A 16,344-nucleotide genomic window follows, 5' to 3' on the forward strand; every position below is an offset into this window, starting at 1 on the left:
TTGAAAATATATGAAGATGCTTGAAAGTGAAAGGAGTGAGCTGAAGATATAACGTGTGGCCACCGTGCCAAGAATGAAGTTATACTTGTGGCCAATGATGCCAATGAAATGAGATGATGCGAGAAAGGCTATGAAATGAACCTTGATTCAAATTTTTCAAAAATTACTTCGAAAACATATTTGCCTAAAAGCTTATGTTATCAAGTAGTGCCCCAATGTGGCTATTTTAAATAATAATATACTTTTTAAGTATTTCCAATGTGATTTGAATTTTTACATATTCTTGAGTTTAAATTGTGAATTGACCTTTTGTTATGATTTAAATGTGTGCAGTTCATGTCCGTATAACACTTTTTATAATATAACATATGTAATGCTGATATTAATGTTGATTGATATATATTGTGATGCCTTGAGGAGTTGTGGATGTGTTGTTAGGGTGATTTTGGTGATTCTCTGGAAGGTGGATAGGCCTAATTACAGGAAAAACTCTGCCAAAATTTCTGAAACATTTGGGAGGTAATCGAAAATTGGGAGCTTGAGATGTGTGAAAGAAGAGACGAGTTACGTTGGGTGTGATGGGCGGACTCTAATTTTCATTCGAGGATGAATGATCCCAAGTGGGGGAGAATGTAAGGTCACATAAAATGTTACCTAGAACCCGGGGTTTCATGGTGCCGAGGTAGGCTAATGTGTTCGATGTTTTTAGAAAACGAGTAATGGTACAGATGTTTTGGGTAGTGGAGTGGGTAGAAGAAATTGTAGAAGTCCATTATGTTATAGCGGATCTATTATGCTAACTACGAAATGACCACATAATGAAGCAGAAGCAACTCAAATTTTGTAAACTATTTTTGGTAGTCACATAATGATTCTGCTGGCCGCATAATAATTTTGCTATCGCAAAATTGCATCGCGGAATGGACCAGACCCAACCTTTGAAAATCATTTTGTGGCCATTCTGCTGGCCGTATAATCATTCTGCTATCGCAGAATTGCATCACAAAATTGACATACCATTTTTGTGGCCATTTTGCTGGCCACATATTATTTCTGCTGCCCACATAACGATTATGCTACCACATAATTGACTTCGGGGGTCATTTTTGGAAATTTTCTTATCCGACCCATTTTTATATAAAGCCTTAGGGGTCATTTTGAAGGAAAAAATTTGATATTTTTAGAGAGAAGTGGGAGTGTTCTAGAGAGAGAGGAGGAAACACTGGGCTATATGTTCATCAAACCTTTCTCAAGACTTGGAGAATTCAAAAGGAAAACTCACAAGGTCTTCAACTAAGAGGTAAGGTTCTAACCTAGTCTAAAATTTCGACTTTGGGCAGAAGATGGGAGATTGAGAGTGTGATTCTTGGGTATGAGAGTTGTGATTTATGCATGCATGTAAATATAAGAATGGTGGGAAGGTAATTGAATTAATATGAGTAAACGCTTGGTATTGAATGGGTAATGGAGTGAGGAAAATCTTGTAGAAGAACCTTGTGGTCAAATTTGCACACCTAGTGTTTGCTAAAATGCCCAAATAAGCTGAAACCATGAATACCTTTCTATTTTGTGTTCAATTTTGTCATGTCTCAAAATAGATTGGTATTGCTAGGATTTTCGAAACATTGTAGTAAATTAAGGAAAGCCCAAGAAAGGTATGTTGGATAAACTACTCTCTTATAATTGCATTCCATGATGTTCCCGTAAGTTTCAAGTATGGTTGGTTCGAGTTCCTTATTCCCATATTCCGAGTTGTTCCCTATAAATTCGATTGTCCCGAGTAAGAAAAGTGTCGAAAGATATATGTACTCAAAACGTGTTCCGATGACTCTTATCTTATCATGATCTCCTTCAGGAATATGTTGAAGTAAGGTTTATGTGTTAAAACGTTATAACTTCAATTCATGTTTCAAATGAAAATCTGTTAAGCATAACTTGGAAAGAATACTCAATGCGTGTGAAACCGCTATTGCTCATTTATATACTTAAGGCCTTAATTTCGAAGGTTCATATTGTTGAAAATCTATGAAGATGTTTGAAAGTGAAAGGAGTGAGCTGAAGATATAAAGTGTGGCTACCGTGCCAAGAATGAAGTTATACTTGTGGCCAATGGTGCCAATGAAATGAGATTATGTGAGAAAGGCTGTGAAATGAGCCTTGATTCAACTGTTCCAAAAATTACTTCGAAAATATTTTTGCCTAAAAGATTATGCCCTCAAGTCATGCCCCAATATAGCTATTTTAAATAATGATATACTTTGTAAGTATTTCCAATGTGATTTGAGTTATTTCATATTCATGAGTTTAAATTGTGCATTTCCCTTTTGTTATGATTTAAATATGTGCAGTTCATATCCGTATACCACTTTTCAAAATATAACACATGTAATGCTGAGATTAGTGTTGATTGATATATATTGTGATACTTTGACGAGTTGTGGATGTGTTAGGGTGGTTTTAGTGATTCTCTGGCAGGTAGATAGGCCCAATTACAGGGAAAACTCTACCAAAATTTCTGAAATATTTGGGAGTTAATAAAAAATTAGGAGCTTGATATGTGTGAAAGAAGAGAATAGTTACGTTGGGTGTGATGGGCGGACTCTACTTTTCATTCGAGGACGAATGAGCCTAAGTGGGGGAGAATGTAAGGCCACATAAAATATTACCTAGAACCCGGGGTTTCATGGTGCCGAGGTAGGCTAATTTGTTCGATGTTTTTAGAAAACAAATCATGGTACAGACTTTTTGAGTAGTGGAGTGGGTAGAAGAAATTGCAGAAGTCCATTATGCTATACCGGATCTATTATGCTGACCACAAAATGACCACATAATGAATCAAAAGCAACTAAAATTTTGAAAACTATTTTTGCTGGCCACATAATGATTCTGTTTGCCGCATAATGATTATGCTATCGCAACATTGCATCGTGGAATGGACCATACCCAACCTAGAATTTGAAAATCATTTTATGGCCATTCTGCTGGCCGCATAATCATTCTGCTATCGCAGAATTGCATCGCGGAATCGACATACCATTTTGCGGCCATTTTGCTGGCCACATATTGTTTCTGCTGCCCACATAACGATTCTGCTACCATATAATTGAGACCAGGGGTCATTTTTGAAAAATTTCTTATTCGACCCTTTTTTATATAAGGCCTTAGGGGATCATTTTGAAGGAAAAAATCTGTTATTTTTAGAGAGAAGTGAGAGTATTTATAGAGATAGAGGAGGAAACCCATGGCTAATTGTTCATCAATCCTTGCACAAGACTTGGAGAATTCCCAAGAAAAACTCACAAGGTCTTCAACTAAGAGGTAAGGTTCTAACCTAGTCTAAAATTTCAACTTTGGACAGAAGATGGGAGATTGAGAGTGTGATTCTTGGGTATGAGAGTTGTGATTTATGCATGCATGTAAATATAAGGATGGTGGGAAGGTAATTGAATTAATATGAGTAAACGCTTGGTATTGAATGGGTAATGGAGTGAAGGAAATCTTGTAAAAGAACCTTGTGGTCAAATTTGCACACCTAATGTTTGCTAAAATGCCCAAATAAGCTGAAACCATGAATACCTTTCAATTTTGTGTTCAATTTAGTCATGTCTCAAAATAGATTGGTATTGCTAGGATTGTCGGAACATTGTAGTAATATAAGGAAAGCCCAAGCAAGGTATGTTAGCTAAACTACTCTCTTATAATTGCACTCCATGATGTTCCCGTAAGTTTCAAGTATGGTTGGTTCGAGTTCCTTATTCCCATATTCCGAGTTGTTCCCTATAAATTCGATTGTCCCGAGTAAGAAAAGTGTCGAAAGATGTATGTACTCAAAACGTGTTCCAATCACTCTTATCTCATCATGATCTCCTTCGGGAATGTGTTGAAGTAAGGTTTATGTGTTAAAACGTTATAACTTCAATTCATGTTTCAAATAAAAATCTGTTAAGCATAACTTGGAAAGAATACTCAATGCGTGTGAAACCCCTATTGCAAATTTATATACTTAAGGCCTTGATTTCGAAGGTTCATATTGTTGAAAATATATAAAGATGCTTGAAAGTGAAAGGAGTGAGCTGAAGATATAACGTGTGGCCACCGTGCCAAGAATGAAGTTATACTTGTGGCCAATGGTGCCAATGAAATGAGATGATATGAGAAAGGCTATGAAATGAACCTTGATTCAACTTTTTTAAAAATTACTTCGATAACATATTTGCCTAAAAGCTTATGTCATCAAGTAGTGCCCCAATGTGGCTATTTTAAATAATAATATACTTTTTAAGTATTTCCAATGTGATTTGAGTTTTTACATATTCATGAGTTTAAATTGTGAATTGACCTTTTGTTATGATTTAAATGTGTGCAGTTCATGTCCGTATACCACTTTTGATAATATAACATATGTAATGCTGATATTAATGTTGATTGATATATATTGTGATGCTTTTATGAGTTGTGGATGTGTTGTTAGGGTAATATTGGTGATTCTCTGGAAGGTGGATAGGCCCAATTACAGAGGAAACTCTGCCAAAATTTCTGAAACATTTTGGTGTTAATAAAAATTTGGGAGCTTGAGATGTGTGAAAGAAGAGACAAGTTACATTGGGTGTGATGGGCGGACTCTACTTTTCATTCGAGGACGAATAATCCTAAGTGGGGGAGAATGCAAGGCCACATAAAATATTACCTAGTACCCGGGGTTTCATGGTGCCGAGGTAGGCTAATGTGTTCGATGTTTTTAGAAAACGAGTCATGGTACAGACCTTTTGGGTAGTGGAGTGGGTAGAAGAAATTGCAGAAGTCCATTATGCTATATCGGATCTATTATGCTGACCACGAAATTACCACATAATGAATCAGAAGCAACTAAAATTTTGAAAACTATTTTTGTTGGCCACATAATGATTCTGTTAGCTGCATATTGATTATGCTATCGCAACATTGCATCGTGGAATGGACCATACCTAACCTAGAATTTGAAAATCACTTTGTAGCCATTCTGCTGGCCGCATAATCATTCTGCTATCGCAGAATTGCATCGCGGAATCGACATACCATTTTGTGGCCATTTTGCTGGCCACATATTGTGTTTGCTGCCCACATAACGATTCTGCTACCACATAATTGATTCCGGGGGTCATTTTTGGAAACTTTCTTATCCGACCCTTTTTTATATAAGGCCTTAGGGGGTCATTTTAAAGGAAAAAATCTGATATTTTTAGAGAGAAGTGAGAGTGTTCTAGAGAGAGACGAGGAAACCCATGGCTAATTGTTCATCAATCCTTGCTCAAGACCTGGAGAACAAGGAAAACTCACAAGGTCTTTAACTAAGAGGTAAGGTTCTAACCTAGTCTCAATATCAACTTTGGGCAGAAGATGGGAGATTGGGAGTGTCATTCTTGGGTATGAGAGTTGTTATTTATGCATGCATGGAAATATAAGAATGGTGGGAAGGTAATTGAACTAATATGAGTAATAGCTTGGTATTGAATGGGTTATGGAGTGAAGGAAATCTTGTAGAAGAACCTTGTGGTCAAATTAGCACACCTAGTGTTTGATAAAATGCCCAAATGAGCTGAAACCATGAATATCTTTCTAATTTGTGTTCAATTCTGTTATATCTCAAAATAGATTGGGATTGCAAGGATTTTTGGAACATTGTAGTAACTTAATAAAAGTCCAAGCAAGGTATGTTGGCTAAACTACTCTCTTATAATTGAATTCAAGATGTTCCCCTAAGTTTCAAGTAAGGTTGGTTCAAGTTCCTTATACCCATGTTCCGAGTTGTTCCCTATATATTCGATTGTCCCGAGAAAGAAAAGTTTCGAAAGATGTATGTACTCAAAATGTGTTTCAATCACTCTTATCTCATCATGATCTCCTTCGGGAATGCGTTCAAGCAAGGTTTATGTGTTAAAACGTTATAACTTCAAGTGATGTTTCAAATGAAAATCCGTTAAGCATAATTTGGAAAGAATACTCAATGCGTTTGAAATCTCTATGGCTGATTTATATACTTAAGGCCTTAATTTCGAAGGTTCATATTGTTGAAAATCTATAAAGATGTTTGAAAGTGAAAGGAGTGAGCTGAAGATATAATGTGTGGCCAGCGTGCCAAGAATGAAGTTATACTTGTTGCCAATGGTGCGAATGAAAAGAGATTATGTGAGAAAGGCTATGAAATGAGCCTTGATTCAACTGTTCCAAAAATTACTTTGAAAACATATTTGCCTAAAAGCTTATGCCCTCAAGTCATGCCCCAATATGGCTATTTTAAATAATGATATACTTTTGTAAGTATTTCCAATGTGATTTGAGTTCTTACATAGTTATGAGTTTAAATTGTGCATTTTCCTTTTGTTATGATTTAAATGTGTGCAGTTCATATCCTTATACCACTTTTGATAATATAACACATGTAATGTTGAGATTAGTGTTGATTGATATATATTGTGATACTTTGACGAGTTGTGGATGTGTTGTTAGGGTGGTTTTAGTGATTCTCTGTCAGGTGGATAAGCCCAATTACAGGGAAAACTTTGCCAAACTTTCTGAAACATTTGGGAGTTAATAAAAAATTGGGAGCTTGAGATGTATGAAAGAAAAGAATAGTTACGTTGGGTGTGATGGGCGGACTCTACTTTTTATTCGAGGACGAATGATCCTAAGTGGGGGAGAATGTAAGGCCACATAAAATATTACCTAGTACCCGGGGTTTCATGGTGTCGAGGTAGGCTAATGTGTTCGATGTTTTAAGAAAACGAGTCATGGTACAGACTTTTTGGGTAGTGGAGTGGGTAGAAGAAATTGCAGAAGTCCATTATGTTATATCGGATCTATTATGCTGACCACGAAATGACCACATAATGAATCAGAAGCAACTAAAATTTTGAAAACTATTTTTGCTGGCCACATAATAATTCTGTTGGCTGCATAATGATTATGCTATCACAACATTGCATCGTGGAATGGACCATAACCAACCTAGAATTTGAAAATCATTTTATGGCCATTCTGTTGGCCGCATAATCATTATGATATCGCTGAATTGCATCGCGAAATTGACATACCATTTAGAGAGAAATGAGAGTGTTCTAGAGAGAGAGGAGGAAACCCATGGGTAATTGTTCATCAATCCTTGCTCATGACTTGGAGAATTCACAAGGAAAACTCACAAGGTCTTCAACTAAGAGGTAAGGTTCTAACCTAGTCTTCAATTTCGACTTTGGGCAAAAGATGGGAGATTGAGAGTGTGATTCTTGGGTATGAGAGTTGTGATTTATGCATGCATGGAAATATAAGGATGGTGGGAAGGTAATTGAACTAATATGAGTAAACGCTTGGTATTGAATGGGTTATGGAGTGAAGAAAATCTTGAAGAAGAACCTTGTGGTCAAATTAGCACACCTAGTGTTTGATAAATTGCCCAAATGAGCTGAAACCATGAATATCTTTCTAATTTGTATTCAATTTTGTTATATCTCAAAATAGATTGGGATTGCAAGGATTTTCGGAATATTGTAGTAACTTAATGAAAGCTCAAACAAGGTATGCTGGCTAAACTACTCTCTCAAAATTGAATTCCATGATGTTTCCGTAAATTTCATGTATGGTTGGCTCAGGTTCCTTATTCCCATGTTCCGAGTTGTTCCCTATAAATTCGATTGTCCCGAGTAAGAAAAGTGTCGAAAGATGTATGTACTCAAAACGCGTTCCAATCACTCTTATCTCATCATGATCACCTTCGAGAATGTGTTCAACCAAGGTTTATGTGTTAAAACGTTATAACTTCAATTCATGTTTCAAATGAAAATCCGTTAAGCATAACTTGGAAAGAATACTCAATGCGTCTGAAACCCCTATTGATCATTTATATACTTAAGGCCTTAATTTCGAAGGTACATATTGTTGAAAATTTATAAAGATCATTGAAAGTGAAAGGAGTGAGCTGAAGATATAAAGTATAGCCACCGTGCCAAGAATGAAGTTATACCTGTTGCCAATGGTGCCAATGAAATGAGACTATGTGAGAAAGTCTATGAAATGAGCCTTGATTCAACTGTTCCAAAAATTACTTCAAAAATATATTTGCCTAAAACCTTATGCCCTCAAGTCGTGCCCCAATATGGCTATTTTAAATAATGATATACTTTGTAAGTATTTCCAATGTGATTTGAGTTTTTACATATTCATGAGTTTAAATTGTGCATTTCCCTTTTGTTATGATTTAAATGTGTGCAGTTCATGTCCGTATACAAATTTTGATAATATAACACATGTAATGCTGAGATTAGTGTTGATTGATATATATTGTGATGCTTTAACGAGTTGTGGATGTGTTGTTAAGGTGGTTTTAGTGATTCTCAGGCAGATGGATAGGCCTAATTATAGGAGAAACTCTGCCAAAATTTCTGAAATATTTGGGAGTTAATAAAAAATTGGGACCTTGAGATGTATGAAAGAAGAGACGAGTTACGTTGGGTATGCTGGGCGGACTCTACTTTTCATTCGAGGACGAATGATCCTAAGTGAGATAGAATGTAAGGCCACGTAAAACGTTACCTAGAACCCGGGGTTTCCTGGTGCCGAGGTAGGCTAATGTGTTCGAAGATTTTAGAAAATGTGTCATGGTACGAACCTTTTGGGTAGTGGAGTGGCTAGAAGAAATTACAGAAAATGACGATCCAATCCTCCATTATACTATAGCGGATCTTTTATGCTAACCACAAAATGACCACATAATGAATCAGAAGCAACTCAAATTTTGAAAACTATTTTTGCTGGCCACATAATGAATCTGTTGGCTGCATAATGATTATGCTATCACGAAATTGCATCGTGAAATGGACCAGACCCAACCAAGAATTTGAAAATCATTTTGTGGCCATTCTGTTGGCTGCATAATCATTCTGCTATCGCTGAATTGCATCGCTGAATTGACATACCATTTTGTGACCAATTTGAGGGCCACATATTGATTCTGCTGCCCACAAAACGATTCTGCTATCACATAATTTACTTCGGGGTCATTTTTGGAAATTTTCTTATCCGACCCTTTTTGATATAAGGCCTTAGGGGGTCATTCTGAAGGGAAAAATCTGATATTTTTAGAGAGAAGTGAGAGTGTTCTAGAGAGAGAGGAGGAGACCTGGGCTAATTTTTCATCAATCCTTGCTCAAGAATTGGAGATTTCACAAGGAAAACTCACAAGGTCTTCATCTAAGAGGTAAGGCTCTATCCCAGTTTTCAATTTCGACTTTGGGCAGAAGATGGGAGATTGGGAGTGTGATTCTTGGGTTTGAGAGTTGTGATTTTTGCATGCATGTAAATATACGGATGGTGGGAAGGTAATTGAACTAATATGAGTAAACGCTTGGTATTGAATGGGTAATGGAGTGAGGAAAATCTTGTAGAAGAACCTTGTGGTCAAATTTGCACACCTAGTGTTTGCTAAAATGCCCAAATAAGCTGAAACCATGAATACCTTTCTATTTTGTGTTCAATTTTGTCATGTCTCAAAATAGATTGGTATTGCTAGGATTTTCGGAACATTGTAGTAAATTAAGGAAAGCCCAAGAAAGGTATGTTGGATAAACTACTCTCTTATAATTGCATTCCATGATGTTTCCGTAAGTTTCAAGTATGGTTGGTTCGAGTTCCTTATTCCCATATTCCGAGTTGTTCCCTATAAATTCGATTGTCCCGAGTAAGAAAAGTGTCGAAAGATGTATGTACTCAAAACGTGTTCCGATGACTCTTATCTCATCATGATCTCCTTCAGGAATATGTTGAAGTAAGGTTTATGTGTTAAAACGTTATAATTTCAATTCATGTTTCAAATGAAAATCTGTTAAGCATAACTTGGAAAGAATACTCAATGCGTGTGAAACCGCTATTGCTCATTTATATACTTAAGGCCTTAATTTCGAAGGTTCATATTGTTGAAAATCTATGAAGATGTTTGAAAGTGAAAGGAGTGAGCTGAAGATATAAAGTGTGGCCACCGTGCCAAGAATGAAGTTATACTTGTGGCCAATGGTGCCAATAAAATGAGATGATGTGAGAAAGTCTATTAAATGACTCCTGATTTAACTTTTCCAAAAATTACTTCAAAAACATATTTGCCTAAAAGCTTATGTACTCAAGTAGTGCCCCACTGTTGCTATTTTAAATAATAATATACTTTGTAAGTATTTCCAATGTGATTTGAGTTTTTACATATTCATGAGTTTAAATTATGAATTGACCTTTTGTTATGATTTAAATGTGTGCAGTTCATGTCCATATACCACTTTTTATAATATAGCATATGTAATGCTGATATTAATGTTGATTGATATATATTGTGATGCTTTGACGAGTTGTGGATGTATTGTTAGGGTGGTTTTGGTGATTCTCTAGAAGGTGGATAGGCCAAATAACAGGGGAAACTATACCAAAAGTTCTGAAACATTTTGAAGTTAATCAAAAATAGGGAGCTTGAGATGTGTGAAAGAAGAGACGAGTTACGTTGGGTGCGCTAGGCGGACTCTACTTTTAATTCGAGGACGAATGATCCTAAGTGGGGTAGAATGTAAGGCTACGTAAAACGTTACCTAGAACCCGGGGTTTCCTGGTGCCAAGGTAGGCTAAGGTGTTCGAAGTTTTTAGAAAAGGAGTCATGGTACGAACGTTTTGGGTACTCGAGTGGCTAGAAGAAATTGCAGATGTCCGTTATGGTAGAGCGGATATATTATGCTGACCACGAAATGACCACATAGTGAACCAGAAGCAACCCAAATTTTGAAAACTTTATTTGTTGGGCACATAATGATTCTGCTGGCCGCATAATGATTTTTCTATTGTAAAATTGCATCGCGGAATGGACCAGACACAACCTAGAATTTAAAAATCATTTTGTGGCCATTTTGCTGGCAGCATAATCATTCTTCTATCGCAGAATTGCATCGCGGAATTGACATACCATTTTGTGGCCATTTTGCTGGCCACACATTGTTTTTGCTGCTCACATAATGATTCTGCAACCACATAATTGACTCAGGGGGTCATTTTTGGAAATTTTCTTATCCGACCCTTTTTGATATAAGGCCTTAAGGGGTCATTTTGAAGGGAAAAATCTGATATTTTTAGAGAGAAGTGAGAGTGTTCTAGAGAGAGATGAGGAAACCCTGGGCTAATTGTTCATCAATCCTTGCTCAAGACTTGGAGAATTCACAAGGAAAACTCACAAGGTCTTCAACTAAGAGGTAAGGTTCTAACCTAGTCTTCAATTTCGACTTTGGGCAGAAGATGTGAGATTGGGAGTGTGATTCTTGGGTATGAGAGTTGTGATTTATGCATGCATGGAAATATAAGTATGGTGGGAAGGTAATTGAACTAATATGAGTAAACGCTTGGTATTGAATGGGTGATGGTGTGAAGGAAATCTTGTAGAAGAACCTTGTGGTCAAATTTGCACACCTAGTATTTGATAAAATGTCCAAATGAGCTGAAACCATGAATATCTTTCTAATTTGTGTTCAATTCTGTTATGTCTCAAAATATATTGGGATTGCAAGGATTTTCGGAACATTGTAGTAACTTAAGGAAAGCCCAAGCAAGGTATGTTGGCTAAACTACTCTCTTAGAATTAAATTCCATGATGTTCCCGTAAGTTTCAAGTATGGTTGGTTCAAGTTCCTTATTCCCATGTTCCGAGTTGTTCCCTATAAATTCGATTGTCCAGAGTAAGAAAAGTATCGAAAGATGTATGTACTCAAAATGTGTTCCGATCACTCTTATCTCGTCATGATCTCCTTCGGGAATGTGTTCATGCAAGGTTTATGTGTTAAAACGTTATAACTTCAATTCATGTTTCAAATGAAAATATGTTAAGCATAACTTGGAAAGAATACTCAATGCGTCTGAAACCCCTATTGCTCATTTATATACTTAAGGCCTTAATTTTGAAGGTTCATATTTTTGAAAATCCTTAAAGATGTTTGAAAGTGAAAGGAGTGAGCTGAAGATATAAAGTGTGGCCATCGTGCGAAAAATGAAGTTATACTTGTGGCCAATGGTGCCAATGAAATGAGACTATGTGAGAAAGGCTATGAAATGAGCCTTGATTCAACTGTTCCAAAAATTACTTCGAAAACATATTTGCCTAAAACCTTATGCCCTCAAGTCGTGCCCCAATATGGCTATTTTAAATAATGATATACTTTGTAAGTATTTCCAATGTGATTTGAGTTTTTACATATTCATGAGTTTAAATTGTGCATTTCCCTTTTGTTATGATTTAAATGTGTGCAGTTCATGTCCGTATATAAATTTTGATAATATAACACATGTAATGCTGAGATTAGTGTTGATTGATATATATTGTGATGCTTTAACGAGTTGTGGATGTGTTGTTAGCGTGGTTTTAGTGATTCTCAGGTAGGTGGATAGGCCCAATTATAGGGAAAACTCTGCCAAAATTTCTGAAACATTTGGAAGTTAATAAAAAAATTGGGAGCTTGAGATGTGTGAAAGAAGAGACGAGTTACGTTGGGTGTGCTGGGTGGACTCTACGTAAAACGTTACCTAGTACCCGGGGTTTTCTGGTGCCGAGGTAGGCAAATGTTTTCGAAGATTTTAGAAAACGTGTCATGGTACGAACTTTTTGGGTAGTGTAGTGTCATTATACTATAGCGGATCTATTATGCTGACCACGAAATGACCACATAATGAATCAGAAGCAACTCAAATTTTGAAAACTATTTTTGATGGCCACCTAGTGAATCTGTTGGCTGCATAATGATTATGCTATCGCGAAATTGCATGGCGGAATGGACAAGACCCAACCAAGAATTTGAAAATCATTTTATGGCCATTCTGCTGGCTGCATAATCATTCTACTATCGCAGAATTGTATAGCGGAATTGACATACCATTTTGTGACTATTTTGTGGGCCACATATTGATTCTGCTGCCCACAAAACGATTCTGCTACCACATAATTGACTCCAGAGGTCATTTTTGGAAATTTTCTTATCCGACCCTTTTTGATATAAGGCCTTAGGGGGTCATTTTCAAGGAAAAAATCTGATATTTTTAGAGAGAAGTGAGAGTGTTCCAGAGAGAGAGGAGGAGTCCTGGGCTAATTGTTCATCAATCCTTGCTCAAAACTTGGAGAATTCACAAGGAAAACTAACAAGGTCTTCAACTAAGAGGTAAGGTTCTAACCCTAGTCTTCAATTTTGACTTTGGGTAAAAGATGGGAGATTGAGAGTGTGATTCTTGGGTATGAGAGTTGTGATTTATTTATGCATGGAAATATAAATATGGTGGGAAGGTAATTGAACTAATATGAGTAAACGCTTGGTATTGAATGGGTTAAGGAGTGAAGGAAATCTTGTAGAAGAACCTTGTGGTCAAATTTGCACACCTAGTGTTTGATAAAATGTCCAAATGAGCTGAAACCATGAATATCTTTCTAATTTGTGTTCAATTCTGTTATGTCTCAAAATAGATTGGGATTGCAAGGATTTTTGGAACATTGTAGTAACTTAAGAAAAGCCCAAGAAAGGTATGTTGGCTAAACTACTCTCTTAGAATTGAATTCCATGATGTTCCCATAAGTTTCAAGTATGGTTGGTTCAAGTTCCTTATTCCCATGTTCTGAGTTGTTCCCTATAAATTCGATTGTCCTGAGTAAGAAAAGTGTCAAAAGATATATGTACTCAAAACGTGTTCCGATCACTCTTATCTCATCAAGATCTCCTTCAGGAATGTGTTCAAGAAAGGTTTATGTGTTAAAACGTTATAACTTCAATTCATGTTTCAAATGAAAATCCGTTAAGCATAACTTGGAAAGAATACTCAATGCGTCTGAAACCCCTATTGCTCATTTATATACTTAAGGCCTTAATTTTGAAGGTTCATATTGTTGAAAATCTTTAAAGATGTTTGAAAGTGAAAGGAGTTAGGTGAAGATACAAAGTGTGGCCACCGTACCAAGAATGAAGTGATACTTATGGCCAGTGGTGCCAATGAAATGAGACTATGTGAGAAACGCTATGAAATGAGCCTTGATTCAACTGTTCCAAAATTACTTCGAAAACATATTTGCCTAAAACCTTATGCCCTCAAGTCGTGCCCTCAAGTCGTGCCCCAATATGGCTATTGTTAATAATGATATACATTGTAAGTATTTCCAATGTGATTTGAGTTTTTACATATTCATGAGTTTAAATTGTGCATTTCCCTTTTGTTATGATTTAAATGTGTGCAGTTCATGTCTGTATACCACTTTTGATAATATAACACATGTAATGCTGAGTTTAGTGTTGATTGATATATATTGTGATGATTTTACAAGTTGTGGATGTGTTGTTAGGGTGGTTTTAGTGATTCTCAGGCAGGTGGATAGGCCCAATAATAGGGAAAACTCTGCCAAAATTTCTGAAACATTTGGGAGTTAATAAAAAATTAGGACCTTGATATGTGTGAAAGAAGAGACGAATTATGTTGGGTGTGCTGGGCGGACTCTACTTTTTATTCGAAGACGAATGATCCTTAGTGGGGTAGAATGTAAGGCCACGTAAAACGCTATCTAGAACCCGAGGTTTCGCGGTGCCGAAGATTTTAGAAAATGTGTCATGGTACGGACCTTTTGGGTAGTGGATTGGGTAGAAGCAATTGCAGAAAATGACTATTCTGTGGTCCATTATGTTATAGCAGATTTGTTCTGCTAACCACGAAATGACCACATAAAGAACCAGAAGCAACGCAAATTTTGAAAACTATTTTTGCTAGCCACATAATGAATTTGCTGGCCGCATAATGATTATGCTATCGCGAAATTGCATTGCGGAATGGACCAGACCCAACCATGAATTTGAAAATATTTTTGTGGCCATTCTGGTGGCTGCATAATCATTCTGCTATCGCGGAATTGACATACCATTTTGTCGCCAATTTGCGGGCCACATATTGATTCTGCTGTCCACATAATGATTCTGCTACCACATAATTGACTCCGGGGGTCATTTTTAAATATTTTCTTATCCGACCCTTTTTGATACAAGGCCTAAGGGGGTCATTTTGAAGGAAAAAATCAGATATTTTTAGAGAGAAGTGAGAGTGTTCTAGAGAGAGAAGAGGAGACTTGGGCTAATTGTTCATCAATCCTTGCTCAAGACTTGGAGAATTCACAAGGAATACTCACAAGGTCTTCAACTGAGAGGTAAGGTTCTAACCCTTGTCTTCAATTTCGACTTTGGGCAAAAGATGGTAAATTGGGAGTGTGATTCTTGGGTATGAGAGTTGTTATTTATGCATGCATGTAAATATAAGGATGGTGGGAAGGTAATTGAGCTAATATGAGTAAACTCATGGTATTGAATGGGTTATGGAATGAAGAAATCTTGTACAAGAACTTTGTGGTCAAATTTGCACACCTAGTGTTTGATAAAATGCCTAAATGAGCTGAAACCATGAATATCTTTCTCATTTTTGTTCAATTCTGTTATGTCTCAAAATAGATTGGGATTGTAAGAATGTTCGTAACATTGTAATAACTTAATGAAAGCTCAAGCAAGGTATGTTAGCTAAACTACTCTCTTAGAATTGAATTTTATGATGTTTCCGGAAGTTTCAAGTATGGTTGGCTCAGGTTCCTTATTCCCATGTTCCGAGTTGTTCCCGATAAATTTAATTGTCCTGAGTAAGCAATGTGTCGAAAGATGTACGTACTCAAAACATGTTCCAATGACTCTTATCTCATCATGATCTTCTTCGGGAATGTGTTCAAGTAAGGTTTATGTGTTAAAACTTTATAACTTCAATTCATGTTTCAAATACAAATCCGTTAAGCATAACTTGGAAAAACTACTCAATGCGTCTGAAACCCATATTGCTCATATATATACTTAAGGCCTTGATTTCGAAGGTTCATATTGTTGAAAATCTATAAAGATTACTTGAAAGTGAAATGAGTGAGTTAAAGATATAAAGTGTGGCCACCGTGCCAAGAATGAAGCTATACGTGTGGCCAGTCTTACCAATGAAATGAGATGATGTGACAAAGGCGATGAAATGAGCCTTGATTCAACTGTTCCAAAAATTACTACGAAAACATATTTCCTTAAAGCTTATGTCCTGAAGTCATGCCCTAGTGTGGTTATTTTAAATAATGATATACTTTGTATGTATTTCCAATGTGATTTGAGTTTTTACATATTCATGAGTTTAAATTGTGCATTGCCCTTTTGTTATGATTTAAATGTGTGCAGTTCATGTTCGTATACCACTTTTGATAATATAACATACGTAATGCTGAGATTAGTGTTGATTTATATATATATATATATATATATA

This window comes from Nicotiana tomentosiformis, chromosome 2, assembly GCF_000390325.3.
Source record: "Nicotiana tomentosiformis chromosome 2, ASM39032v3, whole genome shotgun sequence".
Lineage (NCBI taxonomy): Eukaryota > Viridiplantae > Streptophyta > Magnoliopsida > Solanales > Solanaceae > Nicotiana > Nicotiana tomentosiformis.